The sequence below is a fragment of the Watersipora subatra genome, chromosome 11 (assembly GCF_963576615.1).
Source record: "Watersipora subatra chromosome 11, tzWatSuba1.1, whole genome shotgun sequence".
Classification (NCBI taxonomy): domain Eukaryota; kingdom Metazoa; phylum Bryozoa; class Gymnolaemata; order Cheilostomatida; family Watersiporidae; genus Watersipora; species Watersipora subatra.
This window is the reverse complement of record NC_088718.1, coordinates 41,015,261-41,025,110: the sequence shown is the minus strand read 5'-3', so window position 1 is coordinate 41,025,110 and position 9,850 is coordinate 41,015,261.

Genomic DNA, 9,850 nt, shown 5'->3' with positions numbered 1-9,850 from the left:
GTCCATTACAGCATTTACCATGTGCTTTTGGATAAATACTGACCCTAGCCCGGATGAATACCAGGAGCTTAACACCTTGGTCAGAATTTCAACTTCAAGTAAGTTTACTTTATCTTAGCCATTTTGAGCCAAATTCTGCTCATAACATATTTGCTCATTTTGCTGTATAAATATTTTTCTGGGACTCTGTTAGTCACAGAGATAAAAGCTGACAATCATGTGCACTAGTGTGCCACTCATGTGTACAAAGTAATCATGTGTACTAGCTGTGCCACCCTGCGTTGCCCAGATAATAGAAAAGCCTTAGGACAGAACCTTGATTTGTATTTAACCTAATACGACATTTGACATTCTAACTTTCAAACTACATATCATGAGAAAGGTTTTTTGTCTTATAAACAATGAGAAGTATTGAGAGTTGCTCGCTATTAACCAGTTTAATAATGTGAGCGAACAGCTTCTCGTGACATTATGCTATGACTGGCGTCATACGCAAAGAAGTTAGGTATTTGCTCTTATATAATGACTAATACTGGCATGCTGGCAATTCAATTTCAGTAGTCTAGTGGGTAAGGCATTGGACTGGCAAATGGCAGGGTCTGAGATCAAATCCTCTTCAGTACGGAATATTTATTCTAAGATTTTAAAATCTATATCTGGACAATCAATCCTACAAATGACAAACTTTGAGAAATATATATATAGTTGTTAAAACTAATAAGCTTTGTTTATTGTTTTTAGTGTTAGTACTGGTGGCAGTTTACTCCAGTGTGCGATTGAATGCTCGGACACTTTCCATTTTGTTAACTAAAGTGGTGCAAAAAACTCATTATGTAAATTGTCAACAAGTTCCAGAGTTGCTGGCAATCAATTCTATAAATTGCCTAATCCTCTTCCTATGACAAAAGTGCGCTAAATTTCTCTAGTCAGTGATAAAACAAGTGTTACTTTAACGAATAAAGATATTAAAGCAAGTTGCTTCACAGCCAGACATGCCTAGTGGATAACCTTGCTTCATCTAAATTCCAGAAGTGTCCACATACCTTACATGATATAACAACATCCTGATCAAAAACTGACAACCCAAAGTCTCAAACTGTGTACAGTAGATGCGTCTATAGTGCAAACTTCCTTTTATGTTAACTCCACTCAATGAAAAAAAATCATGTAGTTTTTGAGTCATATTGCATAAAAAACTCTATAGTTAAGTCAATGTGCATTCTGCTGTGCAGAAGAAAAAAAAATTAATATAAAATAACTTTGAAAGTTTGCACTACCGTAACGTAAAGTTTATGTAATCATAAACCCTAAACCAAGTGAAAATGATAAGAGAAAAAGTGTCAATACGATCAAATAATGCTACAGTTACTATGCAGTCATTAATTTAAATGGATCAGTTTATTTTTTCCTTTCTTAAAGGCTGAAGGGACGAGTTAGGAGAGATCTTGGAATGAACTAGGCAATTGGCAAATGGCAATTTACACGCATTTCAATGTTTGTATAACGTACAATCATTAAAGCACAATATTTTCAGAATTGATTATTTGCTTTGTACAAACGCCTTTTGTCCTATTAAAATGAGTTTTTTAAATCGGAACATAGATTATACCTCGAAAATGCTTAAAATCTTATAGATTTTAGTGAATTATTAGCGTATTTTAACAATGCTCATTCAATTAATTAATGAGACATTTATAAGAATGAAGCTTTTTAAAACAGCATGTTTTGTTTACATTAGATGTTGATTTATAATAAATACATCTAATAAACATAATAAATGTTACATGGTGAAATGCCTTGCGATTTAAAGAGTAATTTACCGGTAAGTCTTTGAAGCCTGAAAAAAATTTGGAGTGCTGTTTTCTCACCAGGTCCTACGACTAAATAAACATTTTTAGTCTTTTTAGGTTTTTTGCATAATTTTGCTTTGTTTTCAACTTTTAATTTAGGATTACAAAACTTTGACCACTATGTGAGTATTATTTTTCAGTTTAATTCTGACGGTTTGAACTGATTAAACTAATGACTAACTGACTCTCAAGATATTACAAAAATACTGAAAGCATTTCAAACTGGTCGAGAAATAAAATAAATGGTTGCCGAAAATTTGCTGAAATTTGTTGTAATTTAGCAAAATTTTCTGGTTTTTTTTTTTCAAATTTTGGTCAAATTTTTGAAAACCTTCAAGCACTTTTGAGTAAAGCTATTTTGATAGCTTAGCAAAACATCTCTTTTCGCTTCCCAAACTATTATTTTTATTACGATTATCGTTCATTTGTGTTCTAGCTGACTCGAATGAGCTTGATCTGGGTTGGGGTATCAACAGAACTCTCTCGATAAGCATTCGAGGAAATGTTGTGTTTTTGAACGAAGCCTTTCCAGATGAAAACATTCAGCTGTTCAATGGATGGCACAAGCACTGCTTTGTTTTTCAAAATGATGGGACCTTCTCGGTGAGTATCAATGCAAACTGGTGATGGGCGATTATGAGAATAAAATGTTTACTTTGGCTCCCGCAAGCTGTACATGTTTATGCCCATATTTAATACTTTTATGTGTTTTAAAACTGCAGGAAAAGTCTTAAAATAACCAGGTTTAGGAAATGACCTTTGGACATGTTATACAGACTAAACGAGTGGCTTCAAGCGTGTAAATGGGCACAATAACCAAATTTATTCATGGTTTTATACTTAATGTTTCAATATTACAGTATTTAGTGTTTATAATTGAATCTTTTTTAAATTTAATAAAACTCAAGTAAAAGGTTTATAGTATTATTTTACATGTACATGTATGTGCTAAGTGAACACAGTCAATAACTAGAAGACTAAGTCTAGTAAACAACTAAACAATTGACTTTTAACTTTTAAAAGTCTAACTTTAGTGAGTTTTAATTTTAACTTTAGTTTTTAGTTTTAATTTTAACTTTATTTAGTTTTTATTTTGCATATTTTGATATTATAATTTTTAGTATCTATATTTGAAAATATTTAAAAATTTGTTAAGATTAATGTAAAAGATTTATTAGTTTATGCGCTGGCACAATACCAAACGTTTGTGTGTTTTATAGTGGTATGCTGACAGAACTACACATGGGATTTTGGAGCTAATTGATTCTTTTGCATACTCACCTGGTGCGATTGATTCTGGTGGTGAATTACAACTCCTCCAGGGTCAAGAAGGTGGCTCACTAGATGTTGTGGCAGGTAAGATTTACTTTAAAAACATTCGCAAAAAATGTAAAATCTACTATTTTTGCCACATTGTACTGTTCAGATATTGGAGACTAAATTTTTGTCTACTTATTTCATCATGAGTTTGAAGATTTGTCGAAAGATGGTTAGTTACTGCCAAAGTTTAAACAACTGATGATTTTGAGATAAAAAGCTTAACTTGAGGTGAAGGCTGGCACAATCCGAAAAACCTCTAGAGCATAATAATAGCCAACACTCAAATTTGGTTGCGTGTTCTTCAACACTTGATGTTGGATGTCAGCAAAAATTAATATACAATGTAGCTGCAGTAATTAATTTACAATGTAGCTACAGTAATTAATATACAATGTAGCTGCAGTAATTAATATACATGTACAATGTAGCTACAGTAATTAATATACAATGTAGCTGCAGTAATTAATATACAATGTAGCTGCAGTAATTAATTTACAATGTAGCTACAGTAATTAATATACAATGTAGCTGCAGTAATTAATATACATGTACAATGTAGCTGCAGTAATTAATATACAATGTAGCTGCAGTAATTAATATACAATGTAGCTGCAGTAATTAATATACAATGTAGCTGCAGTAATTAATTTACAATGTAGCTACAGTAATTAATATACAATGTAGCTGCAGTAATTAATATACATGTACAATGTAGCTGCAGTAATTAATATACAATGTAGCTGCAGTAATTAATATACAATGTAGCTGCAGTAATTAATTTACAATGTAGCTACAGTAATTAATATACAATGTAGCTGCAGTAATTAATATACATGTACAATGTAGCTACAGTAATTAATATACAATGTAGCTGCAGTAATTAATTTACAATGTAGCTACAGTAATTAATATACAATGTAGCTGCAGTAATTAATATACATGTACAATGTAGCTGCAGTAATTAATATACAATGTAGCTGCAGTAATTAATATACAATGTAGCTGCAGTAATTAATATACATGTACAATGTAGCTGCAGTAATTAATATACAATGTAGCTGCAGTAATTAATTTACAATGTAGCTACAGTAATTAATATACAATGTAGCTGCAGTAATTAATATACATGTACAATGTAGCTGCAGTAATTAATATACAATGTAGCTGCAGTAATTAATATACAATGTAGCTGCAGTAATTAATATACAATGTAGCTGCAGTAATTAATTTACAATGTAGCTACAGTAATTAATATACAATGTAGCTGCAGTAATTAATATACATGTACAATGTAGCTGCAGTAATTAATATACAATGTAGCTGCAGTAATTAATATACAATGTAGCTGCAGTAATTAATATACAATGTAGCTGCAGTAATTAATATACAATGTAGCTGCAGTAATTAATATACAATGTAGCTGCAGTAATTAATATACAATGTAGCTGCAGTAATTAATATACATGTACAATGTAGCTGCAGTAATTAATATACAATGTAGCTGCAGTAATTAATATACAATGTAGCTGCAGTAATTAATTTACAATGTAGCTACAGTAATTAATATACATTGTAGCTGCAGTAATTAATATACATGTACAATGTAGCTGCAGTAATTAATATACAATGTAGCTGCAGTAATTAATATACAATGTAGCTGCAGTAATTAATATACATGTACAATGTAGCTGCAGTAATTAATATACAATGTAGCTGCAGTAATTAATATACAATGTAGCTGCAGTAATTAATTTACAATGTAGCTGCAGTAATTAATATACAATGTAGCTGCAGTAATTAATATACAATGTAGCTGCAGTAATTAATATACAATGTAGCTGCAGTAATTAATTTACAATGTAGCTACAGTAATTAATATACAATGTAGCTGCAGTAATTAATATACATGTACAATGTAGCTGCAGTAATTAATATACAATGTAGCTGCAGTAATTAATATACAATGTAGCTGCAGTAATTAATTTACAATGTAGCTACAGTAATTAATATACAATGTAGCTGCAGTAATTAATTTACAATGTAGCTGCAGTAATTAATATACATGTACAATGTAGCTGCAGTAATTAATATACAATGTAGCTGCAGTAATTAATATACAATGTAGCTGCAGTAATTAATACACAATGTAGCTGCAGTAATTAATATACAATGTAGCTGCAGTAATTAATATACAATGTAGCTGCAGTAATTAATTTACAATATGCTAACATTGTTGACCTGGCCACTGTAATGATAAAACTCAATTTGGTAAAACACTTTTCTAGATTTGGTTAAAAAGTGTGCACAAGCTATAATTATGTCGCACAATAAGAAATTGAATTAAACTCTGCAAAGCAATGAATTCATTATAAATTTGTAATCAAAACCTGTTCTGATTTTGTACTGGACTGCTGGAACCATTTTTCAGAGAGTTCTATTACTTTTCAGAGAATTCTATTAAGGTAATTGAATGACATACTTTTTAGGACTCTTGTCTAGAACAAAAGTTACTATCGGGAGCATCAGTTGGTTCCAGATGTGGGACTTTGCGAAGGCAGAAGAAGAACTTGCTGAACTCTCTTGTTTTGATGAAGGAAACCTCGTGTACTGGTCTAACATGGATCATGTTGGTTCTCCAATCTTTACCAGCGATTTCTTTCCTGCTCTACCAGCACAAGGTAAGGCTGGTTTGTAACTTAATATTTTGTGATTTACGTTTTTAATATACATTGTTTTCTGATTGGACTATGTTGGCAAACAGTCCACAAACGCTACTTGTTTCCTCTACCAACCATCTCTTAACTGGTAATGTTACCCTCTTTCCAATCATATCTTAACTGTTTCTGTTACCCTTCCATAACCATCTGTTAACTGTTACTGTTACCCTCTACCTAACCATCTTTTAACTGTTAGTGTCACCCTCTTTCCAATCATATCTTAACTGTTAGTGTTACCCTTTACCTAACCATCTCTCAACTGTTACTGTTACCCACTACTAAACCGTCTCTTAACTGTTAGCGTTACCCTCTACCCAACGATTTTTCTAACTGTTAGTGTTACCTTCTACCTAACCATATTTTAACCACGTTAAACTTTAGACGCAGAGTTCGAAGTTTTGGCCGACTGGAAAACTGAGTCTGAGAAGCAACAGACGATGGCTTTCTGTAAAATACCTGGGGCATATCTTGGGGGCTCCCACGGTCTCTATACTGTGTCAGCCCCAACTGCTGCTAGCTGCATAATGCTGTGCACCAGGGAGTCCAACTGCCTTTCCGTAAACTATAATCATGTGACCAAGCTTTGCATCATCAATAATGATATTGATCAAGGCAATGAAGTCGACTTCTCTGTAGACCTCGGCGATGAATTTATGTTCTTTACTGCAAGAGAGTGTGCTGATTAATAGTGAACCTGTGAGTGTTATATACAATGTGCATATACAATGTATATGTAACAAGATTTTTATACAACAATTATGTTTTACAGCTAAATATTAATATTCTTCTTTGCGTCCCAAGTATTTTGCATACCACTGTACTTTTAGCTGCAACAATAATAAGCCTCTGTAAGTTTCTGTCTTAAATAACCATTTTTCAGAAAAAGAAACGTATAATTTGACTATTCAGTGCTTATTGTGTGTAGTGCCTATATCTGATAGAATTTAAAATTTATTAGCAAAGGTATTAACTTTATATGATAATTTTATTTTTTAATGTTTGTGAGACTTTTTAAAATGAGGTAAGCCATGCATGGGCTGACATGAATGCAATGGGATGAGCATTTTGTGCAATTCTTCGTTTAAACACGTCTATCTTTACTACATAAATCTCAGTGATATTTGTTTATCGTACAGATGTCCAGTTGAAGAAATAAAGTTTCAAGAACAAAAAAATCACTAGCTCTTAGCACTAGATTTGAACTCAGAACTTCCACATATCCAGACACACATACTACATACTGCACTACGCGCCTAGTTGACAGCTGCGCACATATTTATGCAGTGTTTGCAAAAATACTAACATAAATGACTCATTACATAACATCATGACACGTCGTAATGCAAAGCTGGCTTCACACTCTTACTATAGTACAGATTTAGACTAGCTTGAGTTATTCAAATTCATCAGGTAACTATTTTAATACCTGTGCAGCGCTGGACCTTCATCTAGCATGTCTATATATATATAAATAAATTTTTGTGTTTGTCCTCCGGATGTCCTGTAATAGTGATAAAGATTTGGGAACAAAAACTCTGCTTGGCACTGCATTTGCACTCAGGAACTTGAATTCTCCTAACAGGCATACTATGCCTCCAATTGGCAATACTTGTTAATAAATGTGCACATACTTATTACATTGACTAAAAAATCCTTCAAGAATTTGAAAAAAATACTATTGGTTACTACTAGCTCAGCTTAGCTTGCTACTAGATGCATTAGAGGTGATTACACAAAGCGTAGCAATTATTAAGCTGGCTTTAGACATGGCTCTTATTATAGTAAATATTTACATTATATTAATTTACTAGCTTAAGTTAATATCTCAAGCTAATAGCTTAAATTACTAGCTTAAGTTACTAGCTTAAGTTACTAGCTTAAGTTATTAGCTCAAGTTATTAACTCCAGTTACTAGCTTAAATTACTAGCTTAAGTTACTAGCTTAAGTTACTAGCTTAAGTTATTAGCTCAAGTTATTAACTCCAGTTACTAGCTTAAATTACTAGCTTAAGTTACTAGCTTAAGTTACTAGCTTAAGTTACTTTTATTACACTAGGTAATTATCTTATTACCTGATCGATGCCCACATTCATCTAGTCCAGCATATATTTCTACAAACAGTGGCTGCAAAAAAGAAGTGATTATTATTTACCAACTGAAACTAGCATTACTCAGTTGTATATTTATTTATATTAAAAAGCATAAAAAAACAACAATTACTGTAAAGTTGCAAACACACTAGGCAATATTTAGTGCGATATTGCGGTGTTTGTCGCTCATTTGCACTAGAACTTGTTCAGCGAGCTCATGCAGGGCAATAACACTAAACATTCTTTATCATAACCTTATACAACAAGATGCATCTCGGTTGATTTATTTTTTCCAGAATGCATTTCTATGGCTGGTAACTTTTTGTATCGATGTTCACCAACGTACAGCAACAACATTTTGCTATTTTGTTACAAATAAAACATCATCAAAAGGAACACTGAAGTGCTCATAGATTTAATAAAAGCACACCCAGTTCTGTATGACGCAACACAAAAATCACAATGAAAAGGCCTATTGAAACAGAACAAAGAACTGTAAATGACGAAGTGAAGAACTACTTTTTATGTCACTGTAAAGAAAAGTACGATAACATTGGTTAACCTCTGAACAGCTGGGTGCATATACATTGTATGCATCATTTACAGTCTTGCATTTATAAGTGTAACTGTTTGGGTACTTATCATTGCAAACTCGTTTCAGCATTACGCTAGATTATATTGAGCTGTACTTGAACCTTCTCCGCCTTTTTATACTTTTGGAATAGAAAAATAAAAGTCATAGTGATCAACCAGTCACAATGTTTGCAACAATTACAGTTGTGTATAAGAGCTATTACTTACTCGGTATCAGACAACTTGTCCACAGAACCCACTTGCAAGTGGCTAGTCAGCGCTGACTTCCACAACAATATTATTTTTAAATACTTGCATACTTTCCTATAAAGTTTGTGTTGCAAACTTTTATATAATTTTATAACTGTAGTAGTAACAGTTTATCTAAAACATTAATATTTTAAAAAAGAATATATATTATATAAAATACTCGTGCTACAAACAGTATTGTTTCAGCTTTTGAAGCCTCATCAGCGCAGCTCAGAGCAGGCAAGGGAGACAAATCCCATTACCAATAAAAATTGATTTCTCTCTTCATGTTATATATATGATATGAAGAGAGAAATTATGAGGTGGTATAAAGTGTCAACCTTTTCTATCAGAAACAGTCATGAAGAGAGTTTGAGATTGTTGACTTGCCACTGCAAAGTTATGTTTAGAACTGGGTGATTTTTTGGAGTTGCTTCCACGTCCATAAAGTTTGATGTAAAACAAAAATTGGTTGTAAAAACAATTTTTTCCCAATCGCTGACACAAAATTGGTGAACAGCAGCAGTTTGGCCATGTTTGCCGACAGTCATTGAAGAAGTACAACATAAAATCAACCACTCATATTGCCCAAAACACAAAAAAAAGAATGAATATCAACGCCGTATTTTGTTGGCTGAAAAAGTGACCCATTCTGTATAGATGGAGTTGGAGTTGGTTTGGTGTAAAGTCTTTGTAAAAACGTATTTTAAATTGAAGCCTAGAAGCCATTCCAACTTTTACTCTCTCAGTGAAGGCACAACTCCAACAGGCGATCCTGCTGTAAATGCACCTTAAATCCACAACATGCCCATCTGTGCTAAGTTGACATTATCTCTCTATTAGCGAACTAACTCGCCATAGATCAGTGTTGACATGATCCAACATTTTTCATGAAAATAATAAGATTTCTTCTTATTGATTTATCTAAACAGACAGATTCGATATATCCTCATGAGTATGGCTTTATAATTTGACTCTAACATCTATTGGTATGTGAAACCAACCAAAATTATTTGCTTTTAATCCAAAACCGAATTACATGTAACGATGT